Below are 17,122 nucleotides of genomic sequence, written 5' to 3'. Positions count from 1 at the left end.
TTTTCTGCCTTTTACGACTAAAATTTCAAAAGGGACCTTTAAATGAAGAAAAAGAGGTCCATTAGCGGTATTTATCATCCGAGAGTCATCTTTTGTATCATATTCAACTGTTTGTAGGCAGATGAAATAGATATTTCATCATTTATTGGTCCACACTATATTCTATTATGATGCGGCTTGATTTGGATTTTTTGAAGAAATCTTGCTCGAATTGCTGTAGATGTCGAATTACTACTATATACTACTTATACTAGATTTTTCTCAAACTATTGAACTGATTATGACAAAACTTCGACAGTAATGCTTGAAATAATCAGACTGAGTATTACAAATGAAAAAAATCACATTCAGTTTATTCAACAATAAAGTCTTCTTTATAAAAGATTTTTACAAAAGTTGAACAAAACATGAAAATCACATGTTTTCTCAAATGACCAGGAAACTCACCTTGCGTATCTATATAAAAAATGACATAGTATACATCAATAAAATGTTGATATCATTTTGTTGATGCAAAAGAAGAAAGTGATGCTTTAAAAAAACCATGACGGTTTGTTTGATGCGAATAATGTGATATGTTGGGGGAAAATAGCGTTGTTGTCTACATGTACAAGCAATGGAAGTGATTACCAAAAACTGCACAATAAACAACATATATAAACATGAACATTAGAAGTCACATGCGTTTTAGTGCAAAAAACAATGAGTATGTTACTTATTGATTCCGACAGAGTTTTTCTCTTATTATACATTCATTTTCGAAAAGCCTTTATTTTGGTGCACAATATAGCATAGTGTTACATATATCAAAGCAAATTAGAGTTCTGTGAGGGGATTTCACAAAGTAAATTCGACATGTCAGCTATTGAAAATCCTGGATTAACAATTCGATTCATGTTTCCTACGACTATTTCTTTATTTATTAAGTACATTCATAACGTGAAAATATTCTATGAAGCTCAATGTAAATATTGAAAGGCAATAAAAAAATTGCCAAGCATTCGAATAAGATGATTCAACTTCAGAAGGAATTTCAAATTATATTTTTCTAAATAAAAATAATCCTGAACCAGAAAAACAAACTCAATCTTAATGAGAAACTGATGGGGAAATAGGCTTTAGATTTACTTCATGAGACGATTAGCTGATTTACTATTTAATCTACTAGCATTTGAATAGTAGTAAAGGATAATTATAGAATTTTAAAAATGTGGAACCTACACCAGCATTTATGAAGGATTTCCGTCTTATGAATATTTTAAAAGAACAACATAAAAAATTAATATTTATATGTTGATTATAGAGAAATAAACAGGGTATAATGAAAACTTAATACATTTGTAAAAGAGGATTCGACAAGATTTAAATAAATAACCAGAAATTTGCTTTTCTATATTCGTGAAATCGATTTACTTTCCTTTTGTATGATTTTATTGGTGTTTGCATAAAGTCCAGGGGCAAATATTTCATGCACATTCAGAACGTTTTAACAATGAATTCATTAGGAAGTTGATCGACTGAAAAGGGGCAGGATTTTTTTCGTGCAACAGGCATCTTGTGAACCGTTTAAAAATTTGTTGAAAGGGCAATTTTATGAAATGAGAGCGAGGCAATGGACAAGTCGAGGTCGCCATATTTCTCTACTCCAGTCAACCATTTATGTAAATATAATTGAAGTTTACACGTAGACAAAACTCGTTTCTTTTAAAGCACAAAATTGTGTGTCCGCGACATTTATCGACAGTGCTTGTCGTTAACTGAAAGCAAGAATGTTAAAATACATGTAAAATGCATGTAAAAACCACATCTATTTTGCATACCAACAGTAATTGTAAAACACATGTATCTCATAGCAACGTAGTGCTGGCATTTTATTTTCTTCACAGTTAATATTGCTTTTATCTCAAGTCCCTTAATATTTAAAACGGTTATTGATGTTAATTAGAATTAAACTTTTTTTGCCTCAATAGTTGTTATACGATATAACTGTTCATCTAAAAAAAACAAATTCAAGAATTGTCCATAAATTGCCCTTTTAAAACTAAATAGGCTGATTGCTGATAGTTGTAATTATAATTTTGTGGTTTGACATTAAGGTCTTGCATTTTTGGGACTACATGTATTTTAATAACATCAATTCGTTAATCATAAGTTTGAAAACAAAACTAAACAAGAATGTGTCCATAGTACACGGATGCCCCACTCGCACTATCATTTTCTATGTTCAGTGGACCGTTAAATTGGGATCAAAACTCTAATTTGGCATTACAATTAGAAATATTATATCATAGGAAACATGTATCCGAAGTTTCAAGTTGATTGGATTTCAACTTCATCAAAACATACCTTGACCAAAAACTGTAACCTGACACGGGACAGACGGACGAATGGACGGACGAAAGAACGAGCGAACGAACAAACGAACGAACGAACGAACGAACGAACGGACGAACGAACGAACGAACGGAAGCACAGACCAGAAAACATAGTGTCCCTACTACTATCGTAGGCGATATTATATAATATAGTAGCATCAGAAATCCGAAAATATTGTTTTGTTTTGTCAGCTTGTTTGATTTAATTGGTTTGTTTGGTTTGTGGTTACTTTTTATTTGGGGGGAGGGGACAATGGAATTCAGTTCAAATTTTGTCATTGAATTTCTCATTATTGGTGCTGTCTTATAGTTCTGTTTATGGCGTTGCTGTATGAAGTTTATTCTAAATTTTGTCCAATATGATAGTTAAGGACATCTTTCTCCAGCGTTTTTGTCTTTGATATTGTTTTAACAGAGTTAGTTGGGTTTTATTTTCTGAAATGATTTTTATTGGCCGTTCCTCTGTGTACCTTAAAATTCGTTATTCCTTTAATCACAATTAAAAGAGGGTGCAGATCTCCAACAGTTCCGCTCCCTGTCAAAGGCCAGGAAACAAGAAACTATACGGATTAATGGCGATGTTAGGTTTACAACAAGGTTAACATACGAGTTTTGAGTTCAATATACAAAGCTCTAGATCGCCCCCAGTATAGAAAAGTGAGGAATAAATTAAACAGAGATGTTCAAAGATCTGCATTTGATACCAAAAAAACCAAATTGGCTGTTTTCAGTTATATCATAATGTGGTATGTCCTTTTACTGATTTTGTATTGATGTTTCTGTGCCATTTTTAGGCTTTGTTTTATAATTTCACATCTTTTTTATAAAGACATGTGCGATTTAGAGCTTGACATTTATAAATATATAGACATTTGTCTATTAGTGTAGACCATATATATATATTTGTCTTTTATTGTCGTTCGAAAGCATTTTCATTGACGTACATCTCGCAAAGCTTTTTATTCATATTGCTATAGTAGTAGACATCAAAATACGAATAAAAGGAACATAATATGTCAAGCTTTAAATCGTCTAGAGTCTAACAAAGATGTGGTATTATCCTGCAATCGACCTTTCCACTATACTAATACAGGTGTACAGATAACACGAAGCGATATACGTATACTAGACGCATATAGTCTCCTGGTATCCTGCTTCTGTAGCGAGCGAACGGTTATGTCAAATTATTGCTTACGTCACAGTTCAATTTGGGGTCCTCATTGCGGTCCGCGTTTAAGCCATGTCGATTTCTTTCAAAAACGAATGCATCGATTGGGATGGAAAAAAAATTTACAAATTTAATTGCAAGATAAAGACAATAACTGTTTAGTGTCTTTAATATCAGCTGTATTTGTACTCGGCTCGAAACTGGAGTAATAGCTCGCTGAAGCTTGCATTACACCTGTTCCTTAGCCTCGTACAAATACAGCTGATATTAAAAGACTTTAAACAGTTATTGTCTATTTATCTAACATAAACAAACAAACACGTCCGGTCTGTGTTTTGTTTGATGTTTTTTTCTTTGTATCGATCTGCTGAGTTAAGCCTTTATCAACTGATTTTTATACATGTAGTTTGTTCTTAATATGTTGTGATGTTACACCACTGTCCCAGGTTATGGGGAGAGTTGAGCGATCACAAACATGTTTACCCCAGCCACATTCTGTATGTGCCTGTCCCTAGTCAGGAGCCTGTAGTTCAGTGGTTGTCGTTTGTTCATCTGTCATATTTGTTTTTCGTAAATTTTGTTATAAATGAGGCCGTTAGCTTCCTCAATTGAATTGTTTCATATTTTTCATGTCGGAGCCTTTTATAGCCGACTATACGGTATGGGTTTTTCACATTGTTGAAGGCCGTACGGTTGCCTATACTTGCTTACATCCACTTTATTTGAACTTTGGTGGATAGTTGTCTCATTGACAATAATACCACATATCCTTATGTTTAATAAAGATGTGTCATTACCACCCAATTCTACCAATAACGAAAAACATTAAGACATGACATACGAGTTACTGGTTTTGACTTTAGTAAGGTACATGTAATTGTAGTGGAGAAGCGAAAGATGCCAAAGGGACATTCAAACTATGTCGAAAATAAACTGACAACGCCATGGTTAAAAACGAAAAAGACCAACAGACAAACAACAGTACACAAAACACAACATAGAAAACTGAAGACTGAGCAACATGAACACCACAAAAAACTGGGGGTGATCTCAGGGTTTATTTTTAGAGCTCACTCCTCCTCTTTTTAAATCTCGATTAATAGTCTAACAAAACGTACATAACTGAACAGGAAAAGCACTTTACTCTATACAATAACGATACAAATTAAATTTATAGATAACAAAAAAAAACACAAAATAAATAGTTAATTATACCGTATCAATGGCTGTTATTTAAATGGTTGACCGAGATCTTTAATGTAGTGCTATTTCTTTTGCTAGGCAAATGCATCCTTATGTGTAATTTATAGAAGAGTGTTTAAATTAAGCTTAGGAATATTTAATAAAATGATTTCTTGCACTGCTTCATATCAAAAATTCGATAGTACTAGGTACTTAAATATGTTTATTCTTTTTTTATTTCAGGTTTAAATGCCAGTTTTCTCTTTGGTTAAACGAGGGTGACACACATGGCACAGCTGGTGACCAATTTTATGTGACTATCTCACATAGGTCAATTAAATTATATCCAGTAATTTAAAAAAAAGGCAATAATTTAATTTCAAATCAATAATTTAGAAGACAATTATAATTTTTACCAAAATTATTGTTTTATAAATAGAAAAATAGAAAATGCAATAATAACATATTATTTATATATTTTATAATAAATTAAATAACACAAAGGTGATTGTGTGATAGAGGAGACAATTACCACGAATCTTTGTCAACCGAGGCCAAGCAGAGTGGTGCCCAGAGAAAACATTGTCAACCAAGGCCTTGGCTTCGCCTCGTTTGACAATGAAATATCGGGATTAAAATGAATTTAAGGGTATAATATGTAAGCGTCTTGACGGATTTATTTGTTGTAAAAAATCAAAACAACACTTTATGAATGTCATGGTTCCGATGCGCTTTTCTGAATTTACCTACACCAGGACGCTCAAAGACGAATATTTGAAAACCAAGAATATATATGAACCGAGACAGTTGAAGATCTTTATGACTAAAAAGGACCATTTAAGGTCAACTTTGCCTGAGGGAGTTTAAACCTTAGTTTCTTAATAATTACTTAATTCATAAACGGACAATTTAAGAAAGGTTTGTTATAAATCATGTCAGTACCGAAGGACTGACTACTGAGCTGATGATACGAAGGACATACGACCTTTCGAATGAGAACAACTGTTACATATTTTATTATCGATTTTTGCGGGTTAGTTTTATCCTCTTTTTAATTCTTTTTTAAGTCCCTTATGTATACTTTACCCATCGTCTTCGAACATATACATATAACAGATTACACTTATTAACTGATCGTAAACATCATTTTCTTAATTGCGATATGTATTTAAGATTGTAGGAATGATACATGTATTTAAATAACTTATATTTCTTGTATATCTCATTGTCAGTCTCTCTGATTAATAGTTCCCATGTGTTATAGTTTTATTTACTTTAATATCCATAAACCCGGATAAAATGGTTACTTTTATTGTCTTGAGAATAGCCATTCGAAAAAGCAAAATATGAGAGAAAATCAAAGATAACCAGTCTTGAAGCAAACAAAAAATCATGAAGCGTTACATCAAAAACATGTCGAAATAGATTCTGCTTAAAATTGATGTTATGAAAATTAGGAGATGGAGTGGTTTAATTGCCAACGAGACTATCCAAAATAGAACAAAACACGAGGATATAAACAACGGAAAGCTATAACTATCACTGTATACTGTTTCTAAAGTAAGCAAGGGTATCAAAATAAGATAATATATCGAAAACTAGTATTTGAGCATCACGAACTACACTTGAGACTTTGTTGAACTCGGTGTCTCGAGGAGAGTAAGTCATTCCTGCTCTATAGATTTTTTATGAAAATAACAGTATATGTCTTTTGTTGTTACCGATGTAACATTCTAGTTTACACAACACGTTTGATAGTTCCTATGACAAAATATACATAAGAATAAAAACTCTAAAAGTATGAAAACATATGCATAGAGTTATAAGCTATTTTGTGAGTATATGTTTTGTCTTTCAGATGTTCTGCGCACATTACTTAGCCTTTAAAAGCTGTCTTTTTCAAGCAAAAGTTCAAAGTGTTTTAGCTGTAATTTTCAAGGTTTGTTGGATTTAGCTGCATCAAAGTTGTCAGAGACATGAAAGCCATTGATTATTAAATGTAATGTCACAAAGGCATGAAAAGAATATCCCAAAACGGCCGCAGGGGATGTTAACTTAATTTGTTGGAAAACAATACCAGCTAAGAATCTATCAAAATTAAATTTAAAAAAAAACAGTTCTAGCGCCAAACCACGGACATTAATTAATTTTGGCGGATAATGTCATAAAAGTGCACTAAAAATGGTACTGATGCGCTGTTTTGAATAAACGTTATAGACTTGGAAAACAACATCTGTAAAAATAAATAGAAGTTATGCAACCACAAGGTTAGCTTAGCACCGACAAGAAAAATATGCGTCAATTCAAAAACCAACGGCCTTAGTTATGCTTAAAACAATAAAAGAAAAACAAATATGACAGACAACAACAAACAACAACCACTGAATTCATGGCCCTTGATATGGGACAGGCACATACAATTTATCAGTCCTTGGTTGTCCACAACTTTACACTCTGACCGTTCCTATAAAGCTTCGGATTTCATTAAATCCGGAAAATTACACTTTGATTTTATTTATAAATGAAAAAAAAAAAATATATACTACGTAATGATTTTCTACGAAAGCCTATTAGGGTCACAAAAAAAATTATTTATCCCTAATGGGCTTTCGTAATTTTCACAGTATTATCACATAAGAAACCTTAAATCTAAAACAAATTAAAATCTGATCTACGATTTTTATACCAAGTCAGGAGCCTGTAATTCAGTGGTTGTTATTTGTTGCTACATATCATATTTGTTTCTCGTTTATTGTTTTGTACACAAATCAGAGAGTCAGCTTTCTCATTTTTTAGCTTGTTTACGGTATTGGTATTGCTCATTGGGGAAGACCGTACGGTGACATTTAGTTGCTAACTTTTAAGTCATTTGGTCTCTGATGCAGAGTTGTCTCATTGGCAATCATACCACACCCATTTATTCTTACATAAGAATCGCACAATAATGGTACATTAAGAATTCAATTTGTTTCATACATGTTATATACAATATATCTTTTGAATTCATCAAACCACAATATTTTTACAACGGTTAAACTAAAAAAAAGTTAAAAATAAGGACATACTGTGTTTCTTGATTATGTCTTTCTTCAAATAATTGTTATGTTCTTACCAGTGTCTCATTGTATACTTTTAAAACAATTTGATACAAAACCACCAATTTGAAGGAAGCTTGCACGTAAAGTTTATTGATTTTAAGTCTCAGAAGAATAATTGGAAATATATTTCTGATGCATGTGTAAGCGAATAATTCGACATCCATTAGTTTGAAATCAGGAAGTTATCGTCAGGGAATTTAGAAATTTATCAACTTTAAATTTGAAAGGTGATAGATTAACATTTTTTTTACTCCTAAATTATTCTGTTTTAGTTATGTAAGATTGTGTTGCAATACATTTGTGTATATGGGTGGACATTATGTTTTATCTATTAAAAAGCATAATGCAAAAGTACTTAAAACAAATCTAGTTTGATCCGACTATAAGTTTACTGTCCAAAATAAAGAACATGTATTGTAATCGGTTGTCTGTGCTTATTTTATGATATCTTAGTATTAGGATTGTTTTCATCTGTTTAATGCATACACCATTTATCTAAACTTAGATGATTTAGCCTAGAGGCTTTACATAAGGACTTTATTTTAGAAGCCTATCGTATGTTGACGGATTGACCTCGATGATATTATGTGTGTGGGCTTGTGTTGTACGTGCATATTATTTTTTCTTTTTATTGGTTGGAGGCACTTCGCCTCTGTTTTTTTTTCGTTTTTTTTTTTAACATCTAAAATGTTAACGTTATGGATTATCTTAAGATGAGTATTCAAATTTAAACATATGTTACTTTCTCAAGGTCAAAATGGATTGTGCTGTGTAATACATTTTGTACATACTTAAGTCGTCTTCTGGGTGTATACCAGCTATTTATTTGACCTTTAAATTTCAATCAATCCTCATTGATCGGTTTTAATGTTGATTCATTTCTAAAACATCTATCAGTATAAAATATAAAGATATCGTATGATTGCAAATGAGACAACTGTCTAACAGAGTCCAAATGAAGCGAATTTAACACTACGGGTTACCATACGACAATTCAACAATGAACAAAAACAATTCCGTATAGTCAGCCATAAAAGGTTCCGACATGACAACATTAGAAACAATTCAAACGAAAAAACACACGGTTTTATTTATGACAAAACAAGAAACTAAAAACAATTGAGACAGACAGCAATCAACGACAACCACTGAACTACAGGCTCCTGATTAAGAACAGGCACACATATATATAATGTGGCCGGGTTAAACCTTGATGCGAGCGTTCAGCCCTTACTACTCCTCGGGTTTTCTCTCGGCCATGCTTAGTAATCTTTCAACTGCAACAAGTGTTACATTCTTATGTATCATTGTTACACAATAGAATGAATTTCATAACAGTGTGGACATGGACACCTGATATTTAATCGATATCGTGTCGGTCACTGGCTGTCGACAACAAAGACTTCACGCAATTACAGCTAGTATGTCAGGGGCCTCTCAATGGGGATATACATAATTACTATTTTACACATGTCCATTCATAAAAAAAAAATTTTTTGCATGAAAGCTTATAGGAATTTGAATGTATTTATATACTCACAGCAAAAAGTTTCTTTTGAAAGAATGAGTATATTCAGAGGTGATATCACCAAGTAATCGAGAGAAAAAAGTAAGAAAAATTCTTTTCTGGCAATAATTTAAGTGAAAAATTAAGTAGTGTGTCAGTTATAGACAAGTAGTCCATCATGCATTGCAAATCATTCAGTTGATTGGTCAATCGCAAAAATAAAAAAAAACTTTATTTGTAAACAAACACTAATACATGCATTGACGAGGGCATAAGTATGCTAAATCATACATGTCCGTATAAGGAAATGTGCCCGACATGTTAAATGCAGCTGTTCTGTTGATTTGAAAAACGAATGGACGGATCACAGCGATTTAATTTATAATTGTACTTATGTTTTTAATTTGTGTTTCAGTATCTATCCATGAATTAAATATGTTCACAATACCTTTTATACTAGAATAATCAAACGAGTGCACTCAGTTTAAAGGTTAACTGTTATGTTTACATAATAACCTGTACATTATCTCGTGTTACAGTTGACCAGTTTAGTCTTGTGCTCATGATTTATTATTCCAAAACAGATGTATTATGAACATATCATCAAATTCGTGGATATATATTGAAACACAGGAACCGAAAAAGAAGTGAGTACAATTTCAAATTGTAAAGGGGTGACCATTCCTGATTCAGTTAAAATACGGGAGGGGTGGCTATGAAAGAGGCTTTTGATATCAGCATGAATACAATTGCAAATAAACGTTTATGCAGAATTGTCTCAAATACGCGTCTTCAAATAACAAAAAATATTAGTTGAGCAAGACCAAATTCATTGAAATTACCTGCTTAATCTGTAGTAAAAGAGAATAGATCCCGTAACTTTTGTTATTCTTGTTCAGGTATAAAAAAATCTAAAATAAATATCAATGTTTCCACTAAAGCTACTCTGACTCCAATCAACGTATTTTTAATGAAGATCCGGGGTTCTTATTACCAACAAAAATAATCTTAGTATGAAAGTTGATCGTAGGTTACTCTACAACTCGTACGAATAAATGTTTTCCTTTAAGGAGCTACAAATCGTTTGTGCAAGTAAAAACATAACGTTTTTTTTCTCGATTACTTGGTGATATCACCTCTGAGTATACTCATTCTGTCAAACGAAACTTTTTATTGTGAGTATATAAATATATTCAAAACAAATTCCTATAAACTTTCATGCAAAAACTTTTATTTTATGAATGGACATGTGTAAAGATAGTAATTATGTATATCCCCATTGAGAGGCCCCTGACATACTAGCTGTAATTGCGTGAAGTCTTTGTTGTCGACAGCCAGTGATACACACGATAACATTTAATTACCATGTGTGTCCATGTCCACGCTGTTATGAAATTCATTCTCTACTACTTTCTCATTTAAACAATGGATTTTTCGTGATATCAATTCACTGTTTTGATAACTTATTTCAGTTATATATATCTGTTCATGAAATTTTTCTCATAGATCAAAACAACATAAAATATTTTGAAACCATCACTTCTGCTGTATGTTCAAATATATGAAATAAGTTACAAAGCTAACAAGATTCGAATTACTGTGCTTATCCTAGAAGTTTTGCCCTTTTAAAAAAACAATTGCTTAAATATTTTACCAAATTACAGTTTGAATTCATCTCTTCAAATTGATGAACTGGTAAAACAGTTTAGCTCATATCTAGTGAAAAGTTGTTAGCATGAAGCAAGTACAGTGTAATAAAAAAACTATACTTGCAATCCTATCAGATTTGAAATCACTGGGTGCGTAGACAGAACAAAAGTGCCATGCATGCATCTCACTCCGTGCAAATTCCTATTCAGTCAAAAACGTTACAATAGGGAAAGGGACTTATTTGTGCAGTTACTGGTCAGAAGACTATTCTGGTGTTTTTAAATTAGTGGACAAGAAAAAATAAATAATCATCATTTAAACGGGGGAAACTAATCAAACCGATCTCATATTGTTTAAGGTCGGTGGATTAGTCCAAGTATTATGTTGCACAATCACAAAATCATATCTGCAGGTTAAATAAAACATAAATGAGGCAAATGTGCTACATATTTAACGAGCTTGTGCACTATAACGACCTTATCTGCATGGCAATTTCCTCCATTAAGTCGCTTGCCTTATCAACACTTTTTACATTTACATACAATGGACAAATTATAAAATATAGTGTAGTTTGTATTTAATTTTTTCTTATTTCGACTATATCTGTTTTTGATAGATGCCTTTCAATTAAAACTTTGTGGAATGCATTTATACATCCATGTATCACACATTAATACAGAGATGATACCGTAAATACACTGAGTGTGCTTGTCATTTCTTCCAAATGGTAATTGCATTGTTATACAACCATGCTGCTTGTTCTTGACTAAGTCAATTAGTGTCAATGTCCTTTGGCAATTTCAAATGAAAGCTCAGTAGCAGAAACGAGAATTTCCAATTGAAAAAAACGTTTTTAGCTGATCATGAGAGGTAAAAATGATAAAAACACGGTTTAATGGATATATTATTCATTCAAAACCCAGTCAACTTACTATAGATAAACTGGAAGACTTATGTCGAATTGAATTGTATAGCAGTCAGCGTTTGCAGCTACCGTTACACCATTACCAATGGGACAAAAGTTGTTAAAACTAGTTTGAACCCGAAATATTTCATTCCAATCAAGCAACTTGTATGAATATCAATATTTCATTCATTCAAAACAAAACAAAAACAAAAGACAAAAGACAAAAGACAATAAAACAGCATACATTTCTTTTGAAAACATTAATCTACTGTGTATGTCTTATTATATTATCAAATCTCTAACCCTTAAAACATTGTCTATCAGTAAAATAGTAGAATGAAACTGAAACCTCAAAAGATCTGGAAGTATTTTTTTTGAATTAAAGTTAAAAATACTAATAGGCGCAGTTGCACGCTAAGTTTTTTATTCTTTCCTTTCAAATGTCATATAACTATAAACTAAAGGTATAATAAGTGTTTCCAGTACCATGTACATAAAAACAATAAACAATGGATTTTAAATCAGATTATAGGCATTTGCAGATTAATTGATAAAATTCTTTGAATTAAGTTATTGATGTCAGTGGTTAATTAGATTTGTTGGTTTGATTGTTGTTCAATTGAATAAGCTAATTTGTAAACTGAATTTTGTGTGATGTATAAAGTTTGCTTTTGTTGAAGAATAATTTTTAAATGTTAAAGGACAAGGTTTACTTCAGGCCAAATATGGCCTTGAATTTCAATTTTTATCATAAAATTTCAAATTGGACATAATTTGGTTCTTAAATGGATCTATTTCAAAAGCCTTACTTCTTTTTCAAAATAAAATTCTTCATAAGAGTACATTATCGGCTTCAGAATCAGCACATTTGGGATATATTGTCAAATGGCAATGCTTTTGTGCATTTTCGGACCTAAAAGCTTGAGGAAACCCTTGGCCACAACCTAGGATCCAAAGTGTTCTGTAACCAAAAGTTGTCAATGATGATATTGATTTCCCAGACACACAATATATCGGGATCATGGGTTGCGGCCAAAGTAAATTATGCTAAAAACAGGTTAAGAATTACTGAAAATTTGACCAAAACTGACGTTACAGCATACAAAATGCATATTTAAGGAGTCAATACTTCGTAATTTTGTTTGTGATGTGCCAAAATGAAGTTATTTTGCAATAATAGTAATATCACAATTATTTCTATGAGGAATGTTTATTATGTTTGTCTGATTAAACATGTTTAAAAAACAACATCAAAATCTTAGGGTCAATTTTAACCCTTCGTGCACTTACTCCTTTTACATTACTGCAAAATGAAAGACTTTAGTTTTCAGTAATATTGTTTTTATTCGGACTAAAGAATTAAAAATTATTGTACATTGTATTCTATAATTAATAAGTGACGTCTTGAAGAAAGAAAACTTCAGTCTTCGGGTTGAAGGTTGGCGCCTGTTGAAACCTTTAAACCCGCTGCATTTTTATGCACCTGTCCTAATTCAGGAGCCTGTTGTTCAGTGATTGTCGTTTGTTGGTGTGGTTCATAAGTATTTCTTGTTTCTCGTTTATTATATAGATTAGACTGTTGGTTTTCCTGTTTGAATTGTTTTACATTAAACTTGAGAATGGAAATGGAGAATGTGTCAAAGAAACTAGTCATTTTGGGGTCCTTTATACCTTGCTGTTCGGTGTGAGCCAAGGCTCTGTGTTGAAGGCCGTACTTTGACCTATAATTGTTAACTTTTTATACATTGTGATTTGGATGGAGAGTTGCGTCATTGGCACTCATACCACATCTTCTTATTTATATTTATTACTTAAACCTCAACACATATTGCCGGTAATTGTATCAATATCTTTGTATACATATATATAATATCATAGTCTTGGGGGTTAATATTTTTTATGTTAACCAGAACAATGCTCTGCTGTTTTTGTTTTACGATCTAAATTACTTATTCATATACCCTTCAAGGAAAGAAATAAAAATGCCATTGATACGTCATTCCTTGTTTTATATCCACTCCATGTTTAATTTTTAAACAGATGATCTATAGTTAATTGTGCATTTGTTTTATTGTGGGTGGTAAGTTCTTCGCATTATTAATTAAAACAAGTAACTGTTTAAAAGGTAAAAATAGTACGTGTATCATAATGATTCGACATTAATTTCAATATCATGTCGAATAAGATATAGTTCCAAACCCCTAACGAAATTCAACGATAAATAATTCCAACAAAATGCCATCTTGTATTGAACTTAGTGAGACATTTCCGTTTACTATTTGTGTCCATTACATTATATTTTAAGACTGGTGTCTTTCAGTTCGTTTTCTAGTAAACAGATAATACAATCTACTCCCAGAGAAATCATAAAAAGAACACACAAAAAATGGAAAGTATTAACACAAAGAAATTGGTTAATCCTTACTACGTGAAGTTTTGAAAGTCGTCTAAATCAAATGAAATAAACCGACTAACCGTAAAAAAAGTACACAAATCGAAAAATGACGAACAATAACAACAAAACGCTCGATTATATAACTATGATCCATCTATTCGTATCACGTGATATGTGTACTGAGTCCGATTTTGTCAGTCAATTCAAACTTACTTACAATCGGTGTTCAATTTACCTTGGAAAATAGTTTTTTTTTATTATCACTACAAACCAGTAAAAGTCTGAAATGGCCTATATCTGTACTCAACTGTACTGATTTTTACTCGACCAGTCTGAATTGGTCTGAATTTTACTCGACATTACTCGACCCCAGTCTTAATAATACTCGACCGTACTGATTTGTACTTGACCCTTATCTTTGCCATTGAAAATAGTCTGAACTATTACTCGACCAGTCTGAAACAGTCTTAACCCATTCTCGACCTGTACTCGACCAATTTTTTCAGTCTAAACCATACTCGACCAAAGGTCTGAACAATACTCAACCAGTCTGAACCATACTTGACCAAAAAACCTATACTTTTTTTTAATTTAAGCTGTTAAAATTAATTTCTTTTTTTTCTGACATGACAACAGCCACAATAAAATAAAGATATATATAAAAACATATTTTTACATCCTTACATGATTCTCAGATTTATCAAATAGAGATAGTTAAATTAAACTATCTTATATAATAATTTAATTATATTAATTTTAAAGTTTTAGAGTTTTGTTAAAAAAAAGATTTTCTTTTAACTAAAAACCACACCTTTACTGAGGGTAATAAAACCTTATTAAGGTGCTTCTTGTTTGGCATGTGTTTTTTTTTTTTTTTAAACTAAATTTTCCCAAATTCCTAAAGTAAAACTATATAGGTTTCATGGTTACATACAATAGTTATATAATTATCTTTTTAATGAGGTAACAACAGCCAAAAAATCACTGAAATTGTTTAACCTTATATTAGACATATATCTATTCTTATTATAATTTGGGATATATTATAATATATATCAAAAAGGGATAAAAAAATTAAAGAAATAGATAAAAATTTTCTTCTGATTAGTGGTAAAGTATAAAGTAATACCTCCTGCTTGGGGCAAACTTATGAAAAAGATCACACCTGGTCAGAGAGTATTAATTTCTAATTAACATTCATTAAAAATTGCAACATCCTGTAAAATTTAAATCGCAAGGCCTTTTGAATTCACTAGAAAAGTAATACACGAGTTTAAGAAAAAAAGGGCTTTCTTTTTACCTGTAAAACACATGTACTGAGGTAAATAAACCTTATTAAAGTGCTTCTTGTATGCCATGTCTTTAATTTTGACAAAAGTTATTTAAATTTAATTGAAATAAATTTTTTCTGCAACTTTGGAACACATTTCCTTTTTTTAAATGGTTATCAAGGATTGCTATGGAAGTTCTATTATCATGATTATATTAAATTCTTGGTTTTACAAAACAAAGGTGTGATTTTTAAAATTTATTAAGTTGCTTTAAATACTATTTAAATATATTTTAATAATAAAAAAAAATGTTCACTGCATTATTAACTAAACTCAACTGACACCATAAATCTATACAAGACTTAAGTAAGTGGTGAAAATTGTCCAGTAACCATAAAATATATCTGAAACATTCAAAATAATTTGAATAACATTGAAAATATTAGTCACAATTCAGTTTTGAGATTATTTGATCAGCTTGTTTTATTTTTATTTTAAAGGTGATATATGTAAGTGTTGATAAATATGGTGTTGAATGTATATTATGTTTATTGTGAAATTTTGGTTTCAATGCCATATTGAATACATTTTAAATTTCAAATTGTTGTTCAAATTTCTAGCCAGGGAAAATAGCTGTTAAAAACAGTTCCTAAATTAATGAAATACAATAGATACATACAAAAATTAGGTCTAGGTTGGTTAAGCCTTAGTCGAGTATGGTTCAGACTAGGTCGAGTATGGTTCAGACTAGGTCGAGTATGGTTCAGACTAGGTCGAGTATGGTTCAGACTAGGTCAAGCATGGTTCAGACGAAAATAAAATGGTTAAGTACTGGTCGAGTACAAGTTCAGACTGTTTAGTATGGTTCAGACTACAGTCGAGTATTATAAAGTAAATTTCAGACCAATTCAGACTGGTCGAGTAAAAATCAGTACAGTCGAGAACAAATATAGGCCATTTCAGACTTTTACTAGTTTGTAGTGTATGCCCCCCTGTCGTAGGCAACGGGGGCAATAAGTGTTACCGTTGACTGTTCTTCCGTCCGCCTTTCCGTCCGTCCGTCCGTCCTATTTTCGTTTCCGCACTCTAACGTAAGTTTGCCTCATGTATGATTTTATGAAACTCATAAACAATGCTAAGAACCAAAACTAATATACAGAGTTCGAATTTGGGCAGTGAGTCACTTACCGTTCTGGAGTTATGCCCATTTTTAACTTGGCAAATTGCAAAGCTTGAGCGGGGACATTCGTGTCCTCAGATCCATTGTACTTTTATTTTTCTTTATCTATTAAAAAAATGAAAAGACAAGCTTGAATTACTGTATGTTGTACGTACTTCTGTGTAACTTTTTCTACACTTGTGTTGACTTTTTCCTTAAAAAAAAAAGCATATTTTTAAGTTAAATCTCAACAAAACTATTTTTGAAAATTGTTTTAGAAACATACAGATGCTTCAGACGTTTAACTTGTGTTTGCTGTTTAGCTGTATTGAATTTGTACAATTCAACAAAGATCTTACTAGGCTACACAGTAAGGTCTTATTATATTTGATTCAGTATTCATATTCGTA

Source organism: Mytilus californianus, unplaced genomic scaffold, assembly GCF_021869535.1.
Source record: "Mytilus californianus isolate M0D057914Y unplaced genomic scaffold, xbMytCali1.0.p SCAF_2, whole genome shotgun sequence".
In the NCBI taxonomy this organism is placed as follows: domain Eukaryota; kingdom Metazoa; phylum Mollusca; class Bivalvia; order Mytilida; family Mytilidae; genus Mytilus; species Mytilus californianus.
This window is presented reverse-complemented; position numbering follows the sequence as displayed.